This window comes from Oncorhynchus nerka, linkage group LG11 (genome assembly GCF_034236695.1).
Source record: "Oncorhynchus nerka isolate Pitt River linkage group LG11, Oner_Uvic_2.0, whole genome shotgun sequence".
NCBI classification, from domain to species: domain Eukaryota; kingdom Metazoa; phylum Chordata; class Actinopteri; order Salmoniformes; family Salmonidae; genus Oncorhynchus; species Oncorhynchus nerka.
The window spans coordinates 35,141,927-35,162,440 of NC_088406.1; the positions used below are offsets into that span (position 1 = coordinate 35,141,927).

The 20,514-nt window shown below is 40.2% G+C and overlaps 2 long non-coding RNA genes across 5 annotated transcripts; both read right to left on the reverse strand.

Moving 5' to 3' along the window:
* Positions 1–7,476: 7,476 nt before the first annotated feature.
* LOC115136756 (uncharacterized) lies at positions 7,477–10,310 on the reverse strand. 3 transcript variants are annotated; one of them, XR_010465044.1, is made up of 6 exons: positions 10,044–10,310; positions 9,124–9,216; positions 8,870–8,976; positions 8,730–8,773; positions 8,370–8,523; positions 7,477–7,871 (listed from the first exon to the last, which is right to left on the reverse strand). It is a non-coding gene; the product is annotated as an uncharacterized LOC115136756 (long non-coding RNA). The 3 variants fall into 3 exon arrangements; XR_003864690.2 differs by having other exon boundaries at positions 8,370–8,526; XR_003864691.2 differs by having other exon boundaries at positions 8,370–8,509; positions 10,044–10,309.
* Positions 10,311–12,315: 2,005 nt separating this feature from the next.
* LOC115136757 (uncharacterized) lies at positions 12,316–20,253 on the reverse strand. Of its 2 annotated transcripts, XR_003864692.1 has the most exons (7): positions 20,042–20,253; positions 18,946–19,035; positions 18,732–18,808; positions 16,511–16,557; positions 16,186–16,305; positions 12,915–13,058; positions 12,316–12,626 (listed from the first exon to the last, which is right to left on the reverse strand). It is a non-coding gene; the product is annotated as an uncharacterized LOC115136757 (long non-coding RNA). The 2 variants fall into 2 exon arrangements; XR_003864693.1 differs by lacking the exon at positions 18,946–19,035 and having other exon boundaries at positions 20,042–20,252.
* Positions 20,254–20,514: the final 261 nt, after the last annotated feature.

A 20,514-nucleotide genomic window follows, 5' to 3' on the forward strand; every position in this document is an offset into this window, starting at 1 on the left:
AACATTTCTAAAGCATCTGGTTTTGCTTTGTCATTATGGGGTATTGTGTGTAGATTGATGAGGGGGAAAAAAACATTTAATCAATTTTAGAATAAGGCTGTAACCTAACAAAATATGGAAAAAGTCAAGGGGTCAGAATACTTTCCAAATGCACTGTATGCACCTAACAGGGTGGAACATACACCTATCAGGGTGGACATTTTGTCAGAAAAGATAGAAAAGGATTTACTTATGTAAATATTTATTAGCATTTACATAATGCATTTATATTTTATGTACAGTATATTTAGATACATATTTGTTTCTAATTACACTAGGCCTATTTACATTTACTTAAATGTGATATATACAATTACATATCACATTTATTTAGTCATTGTAATGTATAATTAGTAATGTAATTAGCAACAATATGTGTGTATCACAGGTTGCTGGTGGCACCTTAATTGGGGAGGATGGGCTCATAGTAATGGCTAAAACGGAATAATGGAATGGCATCGAACACATCAAACATGTTTTACATGTGGTTGATACCATTCCTTTCACTCTATTCCAGCCACTATTGTGAGCCACCCTCCCCTCAGCAGCGTCCTTTGTGTGTGTGATGATATATATATCACCATTTACATGATACATTTCTACTTTATGTACAGTATAATTAGATACATATTTGTTTCCAATTACTTTACAATGACTAGGCATATATATATATATATATATATATCTCTCTCTGAGTCAGAGATATGGCATTCTCTTTGCAAGTCAGCCTAGAAGGCCAGCATCCTGTAGTTGCCTCTTCACTGTTGACTTTGAGACTGATGTTTTGTGGGTACTATTTAATGAAGCTGCCAGTTAAGGACTTGTGAGACATCTGTTTCTCAAACTAGACACTCTAATGTACTTGTCCTCTTGCTCAGTTGAGCACCGGGGCCTCCCACTCCTCTTTCTATTCTGGTTAGAGCCAGTTTGCGCTGTTCTGTGAAGGGAGTAGTACACAGTGTTGTACGAGATCTTCAGTTTCTTGGTAATGTCGCACATGGAATAGCCTTCATTTCTCAGAACAAGAATAGACTGATGAGGTTCAGGGACAAAGTTCTTTGTTTCTGGCCATTTTGAGCCTGTAATCAAACCCACAAATGCTGATGATCTAGATACTCAATTAGTCTAAAGAAGGCCCATTTTATTGCTTCTTTAATCAAAACAACAGTTCAGTTGTGCTAACATAATTGCAAAAGGGTTTTCTAATGATCAATTAGCCTTTTAAAATGATAACACAATGTGCCATTAGAACACAGGAGTGATGGTTGCTGATAATGGGCCTCTGTACGCCTATGTAGATATTCCCAAAAAATCTGCCTTTTCCAGCTACAATAGTCATTTACAACATTAACAATGTCTACACTGTATTGCTGATCAATTTGATGTTATTTTAATGGACATTTTTTTATTTATTTTTTCTCCAAAATCAAGGACATTTCTATGTGGCCCAAAACTTTTGAACGGTAGTGTATATAAACTCATCAAAAAAAGAAATGTCCGTTTTTCAGGACCCTGTCTTTCAAAGATAATTCGTAAAAATCCAAATAACTTTACAGATCTTCATTGTAAAGGGTTTAAACACTGTTTTGCATGCTTGTTCAATGAACCATAAACAATTAATGAACATGCACCTGTGGAACGGTCGTTAAGGCACTAACAGCTTACAGAAGGTAGGCAATTAAGGTCACAGTTATTAAAATTTAGGACACTAAAGAGGACTTTCTAGTGACTCTGGAAAACACCAAAAGAAAAATGCCCAGGGTCCCTGCTCATCTGCGTCAACATGCCTTAGGCATGCTGCAAGGAAGCATGAGGACTGCAGATGTGGTCAGGGCAATACATTGCAATGTCTGTACTGTGAGACTCCTAAGGGATTCCTACTGTGAGACTCCTAAGGGAGACTGGACGGTATAGGTGATTGTCCTTGCAGCTTCAGACCACATGTAAGAACACCTGCACAGGATCTGTACATCCGAACATCACACCTGCGGGACAGGTGCAGCATGTCAACAACAACTGCCCGAGTTACACCAGGAACACACAATCCCTCCATCAGTGCTCAATAGGCTGAGAGAGGCTGGACTGAGCGCTTGTAGGACTGTTGTAAGGCAGGTCCTCACCAGACATCACCGGAAACAACGTCGCCTATGGGCACAAACCCACCGTCGCTGGACCAGACAGAACTGGCAAAAAGTGCTCTTCACTGACAAATCGAGGTTTTGTCTCACCAGGGGTGATGGTCGGATTCGCGTTTATCGTCGAAGGAATGAGCGTTACACCAAGGCTTGTACTCTGGAGCGGGATCAATTAGGAGGTGGAGGGTCCGTCATGGTCTGGGGCAGTGTGTCACAGCATCATCGGATTGAGCTGGTTGTCATTGCAGGCAATCTCAACGCTGTGCGTTACAGGGAAGACATCCTCCTCCCTCATGTGGTACCCTTCCTGCAGGCTTATCCTGACATGACCGTCCAGCATGACAATGCCACCAGCCATACTGCTCGTTCTGTGTGTGATTTCCTGCAAGAAAGGAATGTCTGTGTTCTGCCATTGCCAGCAAAGAGCCTGGATCTTAATCCCATTGAGCACGCTAGGGCCATTCCCCCCAGAAATGTTCGGGAACTTGCAGGTGCCTTGGTGGAAGAGGGGGGTAACATCTCACAGCAAGAACTGGCAAATCTGGTGCAGTTCATGAGGAGGAGATGCACTGCAGTAACTTAATGCAGCTGGTGGCCACACCAGATACTGACTGTTACTTTTGATTTTGACCCCCCTTTGTTCAGGGACACATTATTCCATTTCTGTTAGTCACATGTCTGTGGAACTTGTTCAGTTTATGTCTCAGTTGTTGAATTTTGTTATGTTCATACAACTATTTACAAGTGTTAAGTTTGCTGAAAATAAACGTAGTTGACAGTGAGAGGAAGTTTCTTTTTTTGCTATATATATATATATATATATATATATATATATATATATTTACACTACCGTGTAAAAGTTTTAGAACACCTACCCATTCAAAGGTTTTTCTATATTTGTACTGTTTTCTACATTGTAGATTAATAGTGAAGACATCAAAACTATGAAATAACTCATATGGAATCATGTATAAACCAAAAAGGTGTTAAACAATATATTTTATATTTGAGATTCTTCAAATAGCCACCTTTTTGCCTTTGATGACAGCTTTGCACAGTCTTGGCATTCTCTCAACCAGCTTCATTATGTAGTCACCTGGAATGAATTTCAATTAACAGGTGTGCCAGGTGTTTCCTTCTTAATGCGTTTGAGCCAATCAGTTGTGTTGTTACAAGAAAGGGAGGGTATACAGAAGATAGCCTTATTTGGTAAAAGACCAAGCCCATATTATGGCATGAACAGTTCAAATAAGCAAAGAGAAACAACAGTCCATCATTACTTTAAGACATGAAGGTCAGGCAATACGGAACATTTCAAGAACTTTAAAAGTTTCTTCAAGTGCAGTTGCAGAAACCATCAAGCGCTATGATGAAACTGGCTCTCATGAGGACCGCCACAAGAATGGAAGACCCAGAGTTACCTCTGCTGCAGAGGATAAGTTCATTAGAGTTACCAACCAAAATAAATGCTTCACCGAGTTCAAGTGACAGACACATCTCAACATCAACTGTTCAGAGGAGATTGTGTGAATCAGGCCTTCATGGTTGAATTGCTGCAAAGAAACCACTACTAAAGGACACCAATAAGAAGAGACTTGCTTGGGCCAAGAAACATGAGCAATGGACATTAGACCGGTGGAAATTTGTCCTTTTGTTTGAAGTCCAAATTGGAGATTTTTGGCTCCAACCGCTGTGTCTTTGTAAGACGCAGTGTGGGTGAACGGATTCTGCAAAGATATGCCATCCCATCTGGTTTGGGCTTAGTGGCACTATCATTTGTTTTTCAACAGGACAATGACTCACACACCTCCAGGCTGTGTAAGGGCTATTTGACCAAGAAGGAGAGTGATGGGTGTGCTGCATCAGATGACCTGGCCTCTACAATCAACCGACATCAACCCAATTGAGATGGTTTGGGATGAGTTGGACTGCAGAGTGAAGGAAAAGTAGCCAACAAGTGCTCAGCATATGTGGGAACTTCTTCAAGACTGTTGGAAAAGCATTCCAGGTGAAGCTGATTGAGAGAATGCCAAGAGTGTGCAACGCTGACATCAAGGCAAAGGGGGGCTACTTTGAAGAATCTCAAATATTAAATATATTTGTTTAACACTTTTTTGGCTACTACATGATTCCATATGTGTTATTTCATAGTTTTAATATCTTCACATTATTATACAATGTAGAAAATAGTAAAGATAAAGAAAAACCCTTGGTGTTAGGTGTTCCAAAACTTTTGACAGGTAGTGTATATATCATTTATACATCCAAAATTGGATGTAGCAACTACAAATTGCCCCCTTTTTAAGTCTATCAAAAGTGTGCGAGTTTGAACATGTGTCCATTAGGGCTATGGCTTGAGCAAAAAAAGCCCCACTTTTATTCCATAGGATGGGATCCGTACTGTTCCGCTGTTGCAAGAGCGCATTTTCACTGGCTGTCAACTGGTTTCAAAAACAATTATTGAAAGGCAGTTTAAACTTCATGAATTCGACCATTATTGGGTTCAAATACATATTCAGATTTGTGAACAGACATTCACAACAACCACAATCAGTAAGGCGCAAATAGCTAAATGAGAGAGCAGCAGTGTGATTCAAATCAATGCGCTATGTAGATATCAATAATAAGTTATATCCGTATCGCCGTAGACAACACCACTGCTGTCATCCTTACCTCCAAACATTTGTTCAAGTTGGATAATCTTTCGATGCCGACAGCAGTCGTACCATTGGAAGACATTGCTTGGACTGTAGCCTACAAAAGACTATTCCTGCTATTCTCCCGCGATCCATTAAACATATTTGGAGTGTCATCATAGTGTTATCTGATTTGTGGTCAGACTTGCTCAGGTGGAACAAATTTAAACGTGCGCCTTTTTTCAATGATGATTTGAATGTCAATGAGAAAACAGTGTCAAGATTGTTTTTGCAAACCTTTCTGAATTTAAAAGTAATTCTCGAAGTAAGCATCTAGTTTTTCAAAAGTATCTGTAATCTGATTGCAATATTTTTGCTGGTAATGTACCGGATTACAGTTAACGTTTTATTTTATTTTATCCCTTACATGTAACATCAAGGTCAAAGAAAGACCAACAATACAAATAAAAGGCTGACGAAAGAGATCAAGAAACTTAAAGCCACTTTGGAAAAAGGAAAAATACAAGAGATTCCAACACATTTTAAGGGAAATTCCAAATCTCTTCACTGAAAAGTGAATGCCATGCTGAAACATCCTCCTGTCCATCCAACCATTAGAAGAACCCTTCTGTTGCACTCATCATTGGTTGAAAACATTAGAACTAAATATCGTAACACCAGAAAAGATAAGGAGAGGCAGATGATTGCAAGAGTAAATATTGGGAACATAGTGAAGAAGTACCTAATGCAGAGGCTCGCCCAGACTACTCTAGGTTTTTCAAAGGAGAGGGCAGGATTGGATGGATATATTTGTACTTTTGTGTGGATGAAGAGAATCTGGGCAACGGCTGAATCCAAAAAGGGATGATGTGAGTCGCATGACTACAGGGAGGAAACAAACTGTCACGCCAAACAAACAGAAGATGCAAAAAAGGATGCTGACAGACAATGAAGAATCTACACAGGAAGTTCCTATCAGAAAGTCAAGACTCGATCTCCTACTCCTTCTTCTGCACCTTTAGGCCATTTTGGGTTGTGGCACCAACGGAAGCTGACCGTGAGACGTGCCAATGTAAAACCCACGAGAATCTCCAATTCATGGCTTGCAGCTTTTACAGCCATGGGCTTTTGTCATCCAAAAACTGCAATGAAAGGCACAATGAAGATGCATCAAGTGATGTGTGTTGCCAGGTCACATCAAGTACAGAGACGTAGCCTGTTCCTGCCAAAAGAGATGAGGGGGTCATGGCCTGTCCCTGCTTTGAGTTAAAAGAAGCAACTTTAGCAGCTGTTGAGACACCAATATCAAATCTAGAAGCTATTCAGTCTCCAATATCAACTCTAGAAGCTGCTGAGGCTCCAATATCAACTCTAGAAGCTGCTGAGGCTCCAAAATCAACTCTAGAAGCTCCCAAGGCTCCAAGATCAACTCTAGAAGCTGCCGAGGTGCCAAGATCTGTGTGCACCATTGAAACGCTGTGGCGACCAGAGGCCATTCACTCTCAGCATATTGGTCATTAGTGTGAGGTGTCCTACGACAATGAGCCATACCCAGGAATCATAACAGATGTGGAGAAGGATAACATCCAGGTCAAGTGCATGCACCGTAATGGAATAAACTAATCATTCTGGCCAAGCCCACATGACGGCACTTATTAAAGATTCATGTATCCTTATATGTATAACATATTTTATAAACTTTTTGAATAACAATTTTATTAAGCGTGAACCGTGAGCCCAGAATTATTAAGAGCAAAATGAGTAGGGCTGTTTATCATAAAATGCCTGATTAGTGTTATTAAACTTGAACTAACAATGATTTTCAAAACAATCTAATTGTTTTACATCTTGCTTTGTTTTTCTAATGCAATACTCGTGTTTTAATAATCTCTTTTTCAGTTGTTTAACAAACTTAGGTTGACAATGTTTTAAAAAGACAAGGAAGTAAATTGAAAATTAAATAAAAAACTTATTTTTTTGACATTTCACAGATTTCAAAGTTCATAAAATATCTTTAATTGTTTAAATATTTAGCTCATTACTGGTGTTAGTTCCACCCTGTTATTGCTTTCCACCCTGTTAGGTCAGTGTTTTAAAAATCATAATTGAACAATTCCATCAACTGTTATGTATATCTTTGTGGTAACTTGTAGAGATAGATGGGATCAATTACAAATGCAAAAATGTTGACCAAATTCTGTTGTTATTCACTCTTATTAGGAAGAATGTGGCGCAAATGAAGCTTTGGTTCTGAAAATAACACACGTTTCTCTCAATAATCATTGATTTAGTTGCTAGTTAAATAACTTGCCTAGTTAAATACATTTTTTTTTCAAATATATAATTATTTGAAGGAAGTAAATTAAAGTAATAGAGTAAGGCACATTTGATGTCTTAGAACATCTAAATCTATGTATATACATGCATTGATAGCACTTTCAGACAGTTATGTGTTTGTCCCTAACAGGTGGAAATATTCCATGGTCCATGTGTGAACAACATGCCCATATTTATTAGGATTTAAGTGCCTGAGCTTTTTCTGAAAGTCAAACATGTCTTTTTTCTGATCGAATTCAAAACAAATGAAAAATATAGACTTTTTTTCACAAAATGTATGTGGTCCAAAAGCACTTATCAGGAACCAAGGTAAGACCCAGATACAGACGGCCGAAGTAACAATGTTTATTACGGCCACGGGGCAGGCAAACGACAGGTAGGGGTCGATAACCAGAGTAGTGGAGGTAAGGTATAGTACGGCAGGCAGGCTCAGGGTCAGGTCAGGCAGAGGTTGGTAATCCAGAGGTGGGGCAAAGGTACAGGACGGCAGGCAGGCTCAGGGTCAGGGGCAGGCAGAGTGGTCAGGCAGGCGGGCTCGGAGATGGGACAGGCAAGGGTCAAAATCAGGAGGGCGAGAAAAAGAGAGACTGGGGAGAAGCAGTAGATGAGACGAAAAATGCTGGCAGGCTTGACAAACAAGACGAACTGGCAACAGACAGACAGAACACAGGTATAAATACACAGGGGATGATGGGGAAGATGGGCAACACCTGATGGGCAACACCTGGAGGGGGTGGAGACAATCACAAAGACAGATGAAACAGATCAGTGTGTGACGGTTTTATACATATTTTTAGCAGAAAATGCTGTAAAAAGCAGCCTTTTCCTTCACTTCATCTCTTCTTCCAGGGATAATGGAGCTCTTTATCCCTGATGTGTTTTGACTGCTGAAGCAACAGGACTGAACGGGGTAGAATCCCTCATGACATGACAGCTGCTTATGTCTAACTGAGATTGACTCCATGCATATATTAAACACCACCACAGTTTTATCTCCATTTTAGATCTATGATAGGTCAGTCGTAACATGATGGTGTGCTTTCTGAGTGGTATCATTTCATTTAGCGGTAGCTGTGAATACACATTTGGTGATTCTTGTGTTCATTAATGTTGCTGCTCTGTGTGCCTCCATGCTGTTTAAGCTATAACTAGACACGTTGCTTGATTGAAGGTATGGTTGTGCTTTTGTGCAACCATACCTTCAACTATAGTGAAACCCTACCATCATCAAAGTAGCTGGTGTTGAGGTGAATGCTGTGAGGAAGAGCCTTCGTTATGAGGTCGAGCCTGGACACAGTCTGGAGATGGTTCTATTGCGATGAAGCCTAGATGAGGAGGTATATTCACAGCAGCCACCCCAGTCTGAAATGGGACCACTGCTGTTGTGAGTTGATTAGAAGAAATTAAAGGTAAAGTGATAACAGTATGTAATATGATATCATACAATGTTCACACGGGCAATTGATAAGATTTTGAAATCTAAATATTATATATAATATTTATATAATATATAATATTTGAGACATACTAGTAGACAGAATACTTTCTAGTAGGCTATTTTAATTCCACTAGGTTTACTCACTGCTGTTTTCAAGCATGGTTGACTCCATATGGTTGTTCTGAATTCTAAAAAGAAAAAAAGTAGAACTTGGTATAAAACATTAGTTCATTTATACATTTTTGGTTAATTCCAGTCATAAAACAAATACACAGACAACTCACATGGCTGGGATGTTAAATGGAGTACACCTCCTCCGAGGAAAGTGCAGATTTTCATAATACACTTCTATGTTGAAAGCAAATGGGTTTTCTTCACATTGTTGTGAGATCTAGAAAAATAGTCATAGCCAGCTTTTTGATGTTACAGAAAATATAAGCTAATTGATTTACACATTCAATTCATTTGTTATTGTAACATTTGAAATTCAGTGATAAGTAGTTGGACAGTTCAGTAGTTTAGTAGTTGAAACCAATACCGTTAGAGGTTGGTGAGGATGCCGTTCATCACAATTCTCAACCTCAGAGGGGCTGACGCCTGGATTCTCCTCATTCTGAGCCTCACTCTGGGTCTGCAACATCACAAAATGCATTCATAACTTTAATAACCACTGTACTGAAGGAAACATAATAAAGTGAAGGAGTTCATTTTCTTTATCATATAGTTAAATTGTTGTAGTTTACTCTTTTGGAACTCAATGGATATTGTAGTAGGTCTGCATGTGCTACCCTCGCCAAAACGGACTTTGACTGTCGTCTCCGAGCGAGGCTGTTTCCTGTGCCATGCCCTGAGGGATGAATGATCCCTATAGTCTAAAATTTGGTCAAATCTCCCGTCTACACTATTGTGCAAAATTACCAAATATCTTGTGAAATTATAGCAAAAATTATATACAGTTACGTAATTATATTGCACTTGTTGAGTAGCATAGCACACACAATATGTTGTTGACCTCTATCTTGCCAAAAATCTACACGCATATATGCACATAGTCTGTTTAATGTAGATCAACATTCTTAATTTCCATATGTATAGAGAAATAAAAAAAATTGAGTTTTAAACACGAAACACTACCTTTTCGGCATCAAAATGTTTTATCGCCATGTTTGCAGTCGTTGTGGATGAAGAAAGGTTCCGCCCACTAACCTACGTAAGTACTGTGACTGTACGTTTGCCGCCACTATGCCTCATTTACTTAATCTCAACTCTTTGTATTAGTTTTTAGTAACTAAAGAATAAACTGTGTATTTTTTGAAGAAATGTCAGTATTTTGAATATTTAAGATGAAACCGATTGAAACTGATTGAAACCATGCAATACATCCGTTTCCTCACCGTGGGGTTGTTCCCGTCTGAAAACTTAGTCTCATTGACATGAATCCTTGTATAAGTTACTTACTGTGCCAAATGTTGTTCATTGTCCAATTCCAAAGTCAAATAAAGGCTTAATATGCTGTCAGGGAGCTGTTGAAAAAGTATTCTTCCAACTAAAACCCGTTTTAGTGTCCTCCTTCAAAGATCGATAAATAAAAACCCGGAAGGCCTACATAGGTAATACTGCACTAATTAACTCTTACCAAAAATATGTTCTGGTTTTATAACATAGACTGTGCTCTGTGCGATGCTCCTTAGTTCCCATTCGTGTAATGATTGAGTTAAATCTGTTATTTTACAAGAGGAAATGAAACTTGTTCAGAAGTAAACCACTATGGTCAGCATTATTGAGAAACAAACGGGTTTTAGGCTTACTTTATTTAAAATAAACTGGGTTGTATAGACTATGATTGTGGGAGCAGAGGAGAACTGTGGATCCACTAACATTTTGCTGATCATCATTAATTGTTTCATTTGACTTGATTGGTAAGACTCCACGTATTTGTTATAATGTCAATAAGAAGCCATGGGAAACTATTCATATTAAGTTAACATACATAACTAACTCCATCTCCAACCTTGGCAGGAACTACTTGTCAAGCCTTATGTGACCATTCTTGTTCTCACCACTCTTGAAGTCAAATGAGAAAATGGCACAGCACAGTGGTGGTCTAACGATCATGCTCACGCTCAAACTCACTCAAAAGCTAAATAAAGACCCAGGTTTAGCGTGAGAGGCTCCCCTCCTTTCCACTGAAGTTGTACTCTAGACCCACACTGACATTGCATTATGCCCGAGTCTGCTATTTCACAATTGTCTGACGTGTAATACAGTATGCTAGCCTAGGTACCAATCTGTTTAGCTAACATTCTACTCCTTGTATTCAGTGTCATATGCTGTATGTTAGTTGCAAAGAGAGGAATGATAGCTAAACAGACTGGTACCCAGAATAGCTACAGTTGAAGTTGGAAGTTTACATACACTTAGATTGGAGTTATTAAAACTCGTTTTTCAACCACTCCACAAATTTCTTGTTAACAAACTATAGTTTTGGCAAGTCGGTTAGGACATCTACTTTGTGCACAATCATTTTTCCAACAATTGTTTACAGACAGATTATTTCACTGTATCACAATTCCAGTGTGTCAGAAGTTTACATACACCAAGTTGACTGTGCCTTTAAACAGCTTGGAAAATTCCAGAAAATGATGTCATGGCTTTAGATGCTTCTGATAGGCTAATTGACATAATTTGAGTCAATTGGAGGTGTACCTGTGGATGTAGTTCAAGGCCTACCTTCCAACTTTCAACTTGCTTGACATCATGGGAAAATCAAAAGAAATCAGCCAAGACCTCAGAAAAAAATTGTAGACCTCCATAAGTCTAGTTCATCCTTGGGAGCAATTTCCAAGCGCCTGAAGGTACCACGTTCATCTGTACAAACAATAGTACGCAAGTATAAACACCATGGGACAACGCAGTCGTCTAACCGCTCTATTTAGGAGACGCGTTCTGTCTCCTAGAGATGAATGTACTTTGGTGTGAAAAGTGCAAATCAATCCCAGAACAACAGCAAAGGACCTCGTGAAGATGCTGGAGGAAACAGGTACAAAAGTATTTATGTCCACAGTAAAACGAGTCCTATATCGACATAACCTGAAAGGCTGCTTAGCAAGGAAGAAGCACTGACCCCTAGCATACTTCAAAAGTTGTGGCAAAATGGCTTAAGGACAACAAAGTCAAGGTATTGGAGTGGCCATCACAAAGCCCTGACCTCAATCCCATAGAAAATTTGTGGGCAGAACTGATAGTGTGTGCGAGCAAGGAGGCCTACAAACCTGACTCAGTTACACCAGCTCTGTCAGGAGGAATGGGCCAAAATTCACCTAACTTATTGTGGGAAGCTACCCGAAACATTTGACGCAAGTTAAACAATTTAAAGGCAAATACTAATTGAATGTATGTAAACTTCTGACCCACTGGGAATGTGATGAAAGAAATAAAAGCTGAAATAAATCTCTATTATTCTGACAAATTTACATTCTTAAAATAAAGTAGTGATCCTAACTGACCTAAGACAGGGTATTTTTACTAGGACTAAATGTCAGGAATTGAAAAACTGAGTTTAAATGTATTTGTCTCAAGTGTATGTAAACTTCAACTGTATATGCTGTTAACTGTTTACTTATGAATAAACATCATGTTTGGCAAGAGTTATTAGGGGTGGTGAGTAAAATGATCAAATTACTTTACAGATCTACTGACAGCTATTCCTAGGAACCAGAGGGACAAAACATTCACATTTTTGTTCTTTATTAACTTACAATAGTTGGTTAATAATTATTTACAGGAACGTTACAAACTGTACAATACAACACAGGAGCTGGAAGCAAAGCAAACAGGAAGGTTACACTATGTGTTTGCTAAGGTCAAATGTTTAACTTATTGACCCCCTTTGCTGATTTTGCTGTCTGTGATGTTACGTTATGCTGATGCTCAGACAACATCATGCCACTTTAGCTCAGTATTCCTCCCGATCCTGTTTGTCATCGTCCACCGTGTTCGATTCTTCATACCAACGCTCGATCAGTCCTGAGGGCTCCATATCTAACAAGACATGCAACCAGACATAGCAGGTTGGCTTTAGTTATTTGTTCTCTGGACAGCGTCAAAGCTAATGAAAATGCAGTGTTTAGCTACATATATTGCTTGACATAATTTGGACTGATTGCTCAGTGGACCATTTGGCTTCTCTGTATTGGATTGTATAACAGCACAAATGATTAAGTCATTTGGTTTACTATATGTTTAGATATTTCAGGCGTCATTCGTAGTAACAGTTATAGTTCAACGATTGTTTATTTAGGGCACAGATATTGTTGTGGCTGTATGTACCTTGTTGTAGTGAGCCATGCCCTTGACCTTGAGTGAGATGGTTGTTCACAGTAGGATGTATATGAGGTAGATGCACATGATGAGAAGGTCTTGGAGTGAAGTTTGGAAAGGATTGTTCTTCTACTGCCACCAGATCCACTATTTCTGGAGGGGAGATGAAAAGCTTTATGATCAAAAACAAATATGGTACAGCATAATACCTTCTCATATAAACTCTGTTAACTACATTTAAGAAGAATGCATAGGAAATAGTGCAGACCTTGGGCAAAAATAATTTCTGGGGGTCAATCATGCTTGATCAAATGCTCCACATTTACCATGACATACAACTGCTTTAGTTATTTGTACTGCAGTCTGGACAGCTCCAACACCCGAAGATAAAAAGCATAGCTAAATACACTCAATGGCCAGTTTATTAGGTACACCCATATAGTACCGGGTCCAAAACAGCCGGAATTCTTCGGGGCATGGATTATACAAAATGTCGGAAACGTTGTTGCTCAATTGGTATCAAAGGCCCTAACATGTGCCAGGAAAACATTCCCCACACCAGTACACCACCACCACCAGCCTGTACCAGGCAGGATAGACTCATGCTGCTTATGCCAAATCCTGACTGTCATCATGACGCAACAGGAACCGAGATTCGTCGGACCAGGCAATGTTTTCCCACTCCTCTATTATCCAGCGTTGGTCATCGCTTGTCCACTGGAGCCGCTTCTTCTTGTTTTTAGCTGATAGGAGTGAAACCCGGTGTGGTCGTCTGCTGCAATAGCCCATCCGTAACAAGGATCAAAAAGTTGTGTGTTCCGAGATGCCATTCTGCTTACCACTGTTGTACTACCCCGTTATTTGTCTGTTTGTGGCCCGCATGGCCTTGCCATTCTCCTTTGACCTCTCTCATCAACAAGCTGTTTTTGCCCACAGGACTGCCGCTGACTGGATGGTGTTTGTCGCACCATTCTCTGTAAACCCTAGACACTATGGTGTGTGAAGCCCAGGAGGCCAGCCGTTTCTGAGATACTGGCCACCGGTGCACTTGGCACCGATGATCATACAATGCTCTAGCTCAAAGTTGCTTAGTTCACTTATTTTGTCCATTCTATCGAACAGTGTCTGAATTCCTCGACGCCTGTCTGTCTGCTTTATATAGCAAGCGGTGGCCACGTGACTCACTATCTGTAGGAGCGTTCAATTTTCATGACCGTGGAGGTGTACCTAATAAACTGGCTGTGAATGTACAGTACCAGTCAAAAGTTTGGATACATCTACTCATTCAAGGGTTTTATTTATTTAGACTATTTTCTACATTGTAGAATAATAGTCAATAAATCAAAACTATGAAATAACATATATGGAATCATGTAGTAACCAAAAAAAAAAGTTAAACAAATCAATACGTTTTATATTTGACATTCTTCAAAGTAGCTACCCTTTGCCTTTTTGTCAGCTTGGCACGCTCTTGGCATTCTCTCAACCATTCCCACATATGCTGAGCACTTATTGGCTGACTCTGCGGTCCAACTCATCCCAAACCATCTCATTTGGGTTGAGGTCGGTTGATTGTGGAGGCCAGGTCATCTGATGCAGCACTCCATCACTCTCCTTCTTGGTCAAATAGCCCATACACAGCCTGGAGGTGTGTTGGGCCATTGTCCTGTTGAAAAACAATTGATAGTCCCACTAAGCCCAAACCAGATGGGAGGACATATTGCTGCAGAATGCTGTGGTAGCCATGCTGGTTAAGTATGCCTTGAATTCTAAATAAATCATAGTGTCACCAGCAAAGCACCCCCACACCCTCCTCCTTGCTTCACGGTGGGAACCACACATGCAGAGATCATCCGTTCACCTACTCTGCGTCTCACGAAGACACGGCGGTTGGAACCAAAAATCATACCAAAGGACAGATTTCCATCTGTCTAATGTCCATTGCTTGGCCCAAGCAAGTCTCTTCTTATTGGTGTCCTTTAGTAGTGGTTTCTTTGCAGCAATTCGACCATGAAGGCCTGATTCACGCAGTCTCCTCTGAACAGTTGATGTTGAGATGGGTCTGTTTCTTGAAACTCTGTGAAGCATTTATTTGGCCATTTCTGAGACTTGTAACTCTAATGAACCTATCTTCTGCAGCAGAAGTATCTCTGGGTCTTCCTTTCTTGTGGCGGTCCTCAGAGTAAGTTTCATCATAGCGCTTGATGGTTTTTGCGCCTCCACTCGAAGGAACTTTTAAAGTTCTTGAAATGTTCGAGTTTGACTGACCTTCATGTCTTAAAGTAATGATTGACTGTTGTTTCTCTATGCTTATTTGAACTGTTCTTCCAATAATATGGACTTGGTCTTTTACCAAATAGGGCTATCTTCTGTATACCACCCCTACCTTGTCACAACACAACTGATTGTCTCAAATGCATTAAGAAGGAAAGAAAGTCCACAAATTAACTTTAAACAAGGCACATCTGTTAATTGAAATGCATTTCAGGTGACTACATAATGAACCAGGTGACTACCAGCAACAAACACTCAAACTGGACAGTTTTATCTCCATCTCGTCATTCAAAGACTCAGTCATAGACACTCTTACTGACAGTTGTGGCTGCTTTGTATGATATATTGTTGTCTCTACATTCTTGCCTTTATGCTGTTGACTTTACCCAATAATGTTTGTACCATGTTTTGTGCTGCTACCATGTTGTGTTGCTACCATGTTGTGTTGTCATGCGTTGCTGCCTTGCTATGTTGTTGTCTTAGGTCTCTCTTTATGTAGTGTTGTGTTGTCTCGCTTGTCCAATATTTCAAATTTTTCTAATAAAAAATAAAAAATCCCAGCACCCGTCCCCGCGGGAGGCCTTTTGCCCTTTTCGTAGGCCGTCATTGTAAATAAGAATTTGTTCTTAACTGACTTGCCCAGTTAAATAAAGGTTCAATTAAAAAAAGTTTTTTTGAAATGCTGGTTGAGAGAATGTCAAGAGTGTCATCATGGCAAAGGGTGGCTACTTTGAAGAATCTCAGATCTCAAATATATTTTGATATGTTTAACTCTTTTTTGGTTACTACCTGATTCCATGTGTTTTTCATAGTTTTGATGTCTTCACTACTATTCTACAGTGTAGAACATAGTAAAATAAAGAAAAACCCTTGAATGAGTAGGTGTGTCCAGACTTGACTGGTACTGTATATTGCGTCACATAATTCTGACAAAGATTGTTAAGTACACAGCTATTCTTCTGGCTGTACTTGTGTGTGTGCTTATTGAAGTTCCAATGCCCCTTACCTTGAGTGAGGTAGTTGTTCACACTAGGATATATATGAGTTAGATGCACATGGTCAGATCGTCTTGGAGTGAAGTTTGGAAAAGATTGTTCATTTACTGCCACCAGATCTAACATTTCTCCTGAATATGAGGGAAGATCAAATCTCAATGATCAAGCATAAACCTTCTCATGAATTAGATTAGAGGAATACCATAGTAATTTGTATCATGAATTCATAATGCAGTTCCAGGTGAAAAAAAGTGCTTTATAAGAATCCATGTCTTGCCAAATATTTGTTTGATATATATAACATAACTGTTTCCTGATAATAATTGGTAAACTCACCATTATTTCCAGACAGACCTCTGTCTGCTTCTGCAGGGTTGTTTGGCCTAAAAAATAAAACATTTAAAAATACCTTTCATTTCAACAAACCTCATAGATCTTTTAGTTATCTGGTCATTAAAATATAATTGTAACGCTCGTCTGTGATGGAAGAAGGTGAGGACCAAAGTTCAGCGTGGTATGTGTTCATGATGTTAATATTTAATGAATCAAACTGAACACTGAAATACATACATACATACATACATACATACATACATACATACATACATACATACATACATACATACATACATACATACATACATACATACATACCAACCAACCAACCAACCAACCAACCAACCAACCAACCAACAGGATACAGAAAATAATCACCCACAACTTAAGGGTGAAAACAGGCTACCTAAGTATGGTTCTCAATCAGGGACAATGATTGACAGCTGCCTCTGATTGAGAACCATACCAGGCCAAACACAGAAATCATAGAAAAAAAAAGATAGACTGCCCACCCCAACTCACGCCCTGATCATACTAAAACAAAGACAAAAAGGGCCTCCCGGGTGGCGCAGTGGTTACGGGTGCTGTACTGCAACACCAGCTGTGCCATCAGAGACTCTGGGTTCTCGCCCAGGCTCTGTCGTAACCGACCGGGAGGTCCATGGGGCGACGCACAATTGGCCTAGCGTCGCCCGGGTTAGGGAGAGGTTGGCCAGTAGGGATGTCCCTGTCTCATTGTGCACCAGCGACACCTGTGGCGGGCCGGGCGCAGTGTGCACTAACCAAGGTTGCCAGGTGCACTGTGTTTCCTCCGACACATTGGTGCGTCTCAAATAAAACTGTGAAGGACCTCGGTGTTACTCTGGACCCTGATCTCTCTTTTGAAGAACATATCAAGACCATTTCAAGGACAGCTTTTTTCCATCTACGTAACATTGCAAAAATCTGAAACTTTCTGTCCAAAAATCATGCAGAAAAATTAATCCATGCTTTTCTAGGTTACACTACTGCAATGTTCTACTTTCCGGCTACCCGGATAAAGCACTAAATAAACTTCAGTTAGTGCTAAATACGGCTGCTAGAATCCTGACTAGAACCAAAGGAATTGATCATATTATTCCAGTGCTAGCCTCCCTACACTGGCTTCCTGTCAAGGCAAGGGCTGATTTCAAGGTTTTACTGCTAACCTACAAAGCATTACATGGGCTTTACATGGGCTTGCTCCTACCTATCTCTCTGATTTGGTCCTGCCGTACATACCTACACGTACGCTACGGTCACAAGACGCAGGCCTCCTAATTGTCCCTAGAATTTCTAAGCCAGCAGCTGGAGGCAGGGCTTTCTCCTATAGAGCTCCATTTTCATGGAATGGTCTGCCTACCCATGTAAGAGACGCAAACTCGGTCTCAACCTTTAAGTCTTTACTGAAGACTCATCTCTTCAGTGGGTCATATGATTGAGTGTAGTCTGGCCCAGGAGTGGGAAGGTGAACGGAAAGGCTCTGGAGCAACGAACCGCCCTTGCTGTCTCTGCCTGGCCGGTTCCCCTCTTTCCACTTGGATTCTCTGCCTCTAACCCTATTACAGGGGCTGAGTCACTGGCTTACTGGGGCTCTTTCATACCGTCCCTGGGAGGGGTGTGTCACTTGAGTGGGTTGAGTCACTGATGTGATCTTCCTTTCTGGGTTGGCGCCCCCCCTTGGGCGGAGCTCTTTGTGGGCTATACTCGGCCTTGTCTCAGGATGGTAAGTTGGTGGTTGAAGATATCCCTCTAGTGGTGTGGGGGCTGTGCTTTGGCAAAAGTGGGTGGGGTTATATCCTTCCTGTTTGGCCCTGTCCGGGGGTGTCCTCAGATGGGGCCACAGTGTCTCCTGACCCTCCTATCTCAGCCTCCAGTATTTATGCTGCAGTAGTTTATGTGTCGGGGGGCTAGGGTCAGTTTGTTATATCTGGAGTACTTCTCCTGTCCTGTTCGGTGTCCTGTTGGAATTTAAGTGTGCTCTCTCTAATTCTCTCTTTCTCTCTTTCTCTCTCTCTCTCGGAGGACCTGAGCCCTAGGACCATGCCTCAGGACTACCTGACATGATGACTCCTTGCTGTCCCCAGTCCACCTGGCCGTGCTGCTGCTCCAGTTTCAACTGTTCTGCCTCATTATTAAAACAAACAAAGACAAAACAAAGGAACTAAGGTCAGAACGTGACAATAATGTACAGACAACTCACCTGTTATGGCTTAGAAATGGAGAAGACACCTCTTCTGTAACCACCACCCCATTGAAACCAAATGGGTCATCCTCATACTGCAATGAAACGTATAAAACATAACCATCTTTAGTTCAATATTTAGTTAGTGTCCTGACATTACGGTCATTCAAAGAAAGTATTTTACAAGCTTCTTTCAGAAAGTATATGATAAATCAAAGTAAAACAAACATACCAGTGCATCTCGTGAGTAATGGTAGGTGTCAGTTTCATAAACTACTACATATGAATAGGCCACTGCATTGTCCACACACTGGGTAGGGTCCTGTAATATGCCACAATGTATCCATAATTATATATAGACAATACCTGGTGTTTTTTAAAAGAAGGATCGAAGGAGTAAATAGCTATGCTTCCAATCTAACGAAAAGGTAGTAATACAACTGAGCAATAATATCATAGTATCATTCTGGAGTCTGAAGCGGTTGGTTTCACAGCATATTGCGCCACTCACAGTGTTTTTGAACTGTTACATTAAAGTCACACTGGGAAAATTAAGATAATTCACGATCGGCACCACTTCCTACTTTTGCTGTTGTTGTCCTCAAGACATCCTTCTAAGAACAAATATAGTATATTTGAGTCATTATTGATTGTAATGACTAAACTGATGTTTGCAGTGCACTATACTGAACATAGTCATGTTATTATCAAGCTGCTTATTAGTGGTTTATTCAACTATGTATTGCCGCCATTACGGTATATTTAGGTTTGAGAGGATGAGCTCCAGGGGCACCATAATGTACACCTGTGTGCCAATAATGTACAATCTAGTAGGTTAACCTATTATGCCTCATTGTTCATTCATTTAGTGACCAAAATAAGCATAATACTTCAAAATCAAAACTTTACCATTTCTTCAAGAACACTCTCGTACGCCATTCTTTTTTGGCGGATGCAAAGGGGTGTCACTATGAAAGTGTCACTGTGACCTACGTCATCAATGCCACTACTGTAGTCTGAACTCCATACTAATTTGTCATTTGTTTCAAAAGCTGAAAAGTGTATATTTATAAATAAAATGTACCTGTTTTGAATTTGGCCATAAGATAAGTGTTCGGTTGAATTAATTATTCAAGAAATGCTGAGATGACACTTGGTTTGGCTAAGGGTGAAGGTTAGGGTTAGGGCTAGGGTTAGTGGATAGTTAGTAGAAATGTTGTTGACAGTTATTGAACATCTACTGAACGTCTACAAATCGTCTACTTGAGACTATCCAAATAAAGTGTTACCAATGCTGAAAATTAAGATGGTATGTAACCTTTCCTTACCGTAGAACAGTGCCCTTGAATAAAACTCCACTAGTTATTGCGTAGATGCCCTTTCAGTTCACACGGACTCAGTTAAACATTATTATTATCTATCCAAATGTTGTTCAGGTTCCTTTTCTCCGGTTAAACAAAGCTTGAGATCATGAGCCTGTTGATCGAAAGATTTTCAAGACTTCCTTTTCATACTCTGAATTCCAAGGAGTGTCCAGGAACAGATACTTAAGAAGAGGAACAGATATTTATCATGGACGTGGTTACATAATTAGATTGCTCACTGCAGAATGTATGGGCTTGTTTATACAGTAACTCTTACGTATGGTCAGAATGGGGTGGCAGGGTAGCCTAGTGGTTAGACTGTTGAACCCCGAGCTGACAAGGTACAAATCTGTCGTTCTGCCCCTGAACAGGTAGTTAACCCACTGTTCCTAGGCCGTCATTGAAAATAAGAATGCGTTCTTAACTGACTTGCCTAG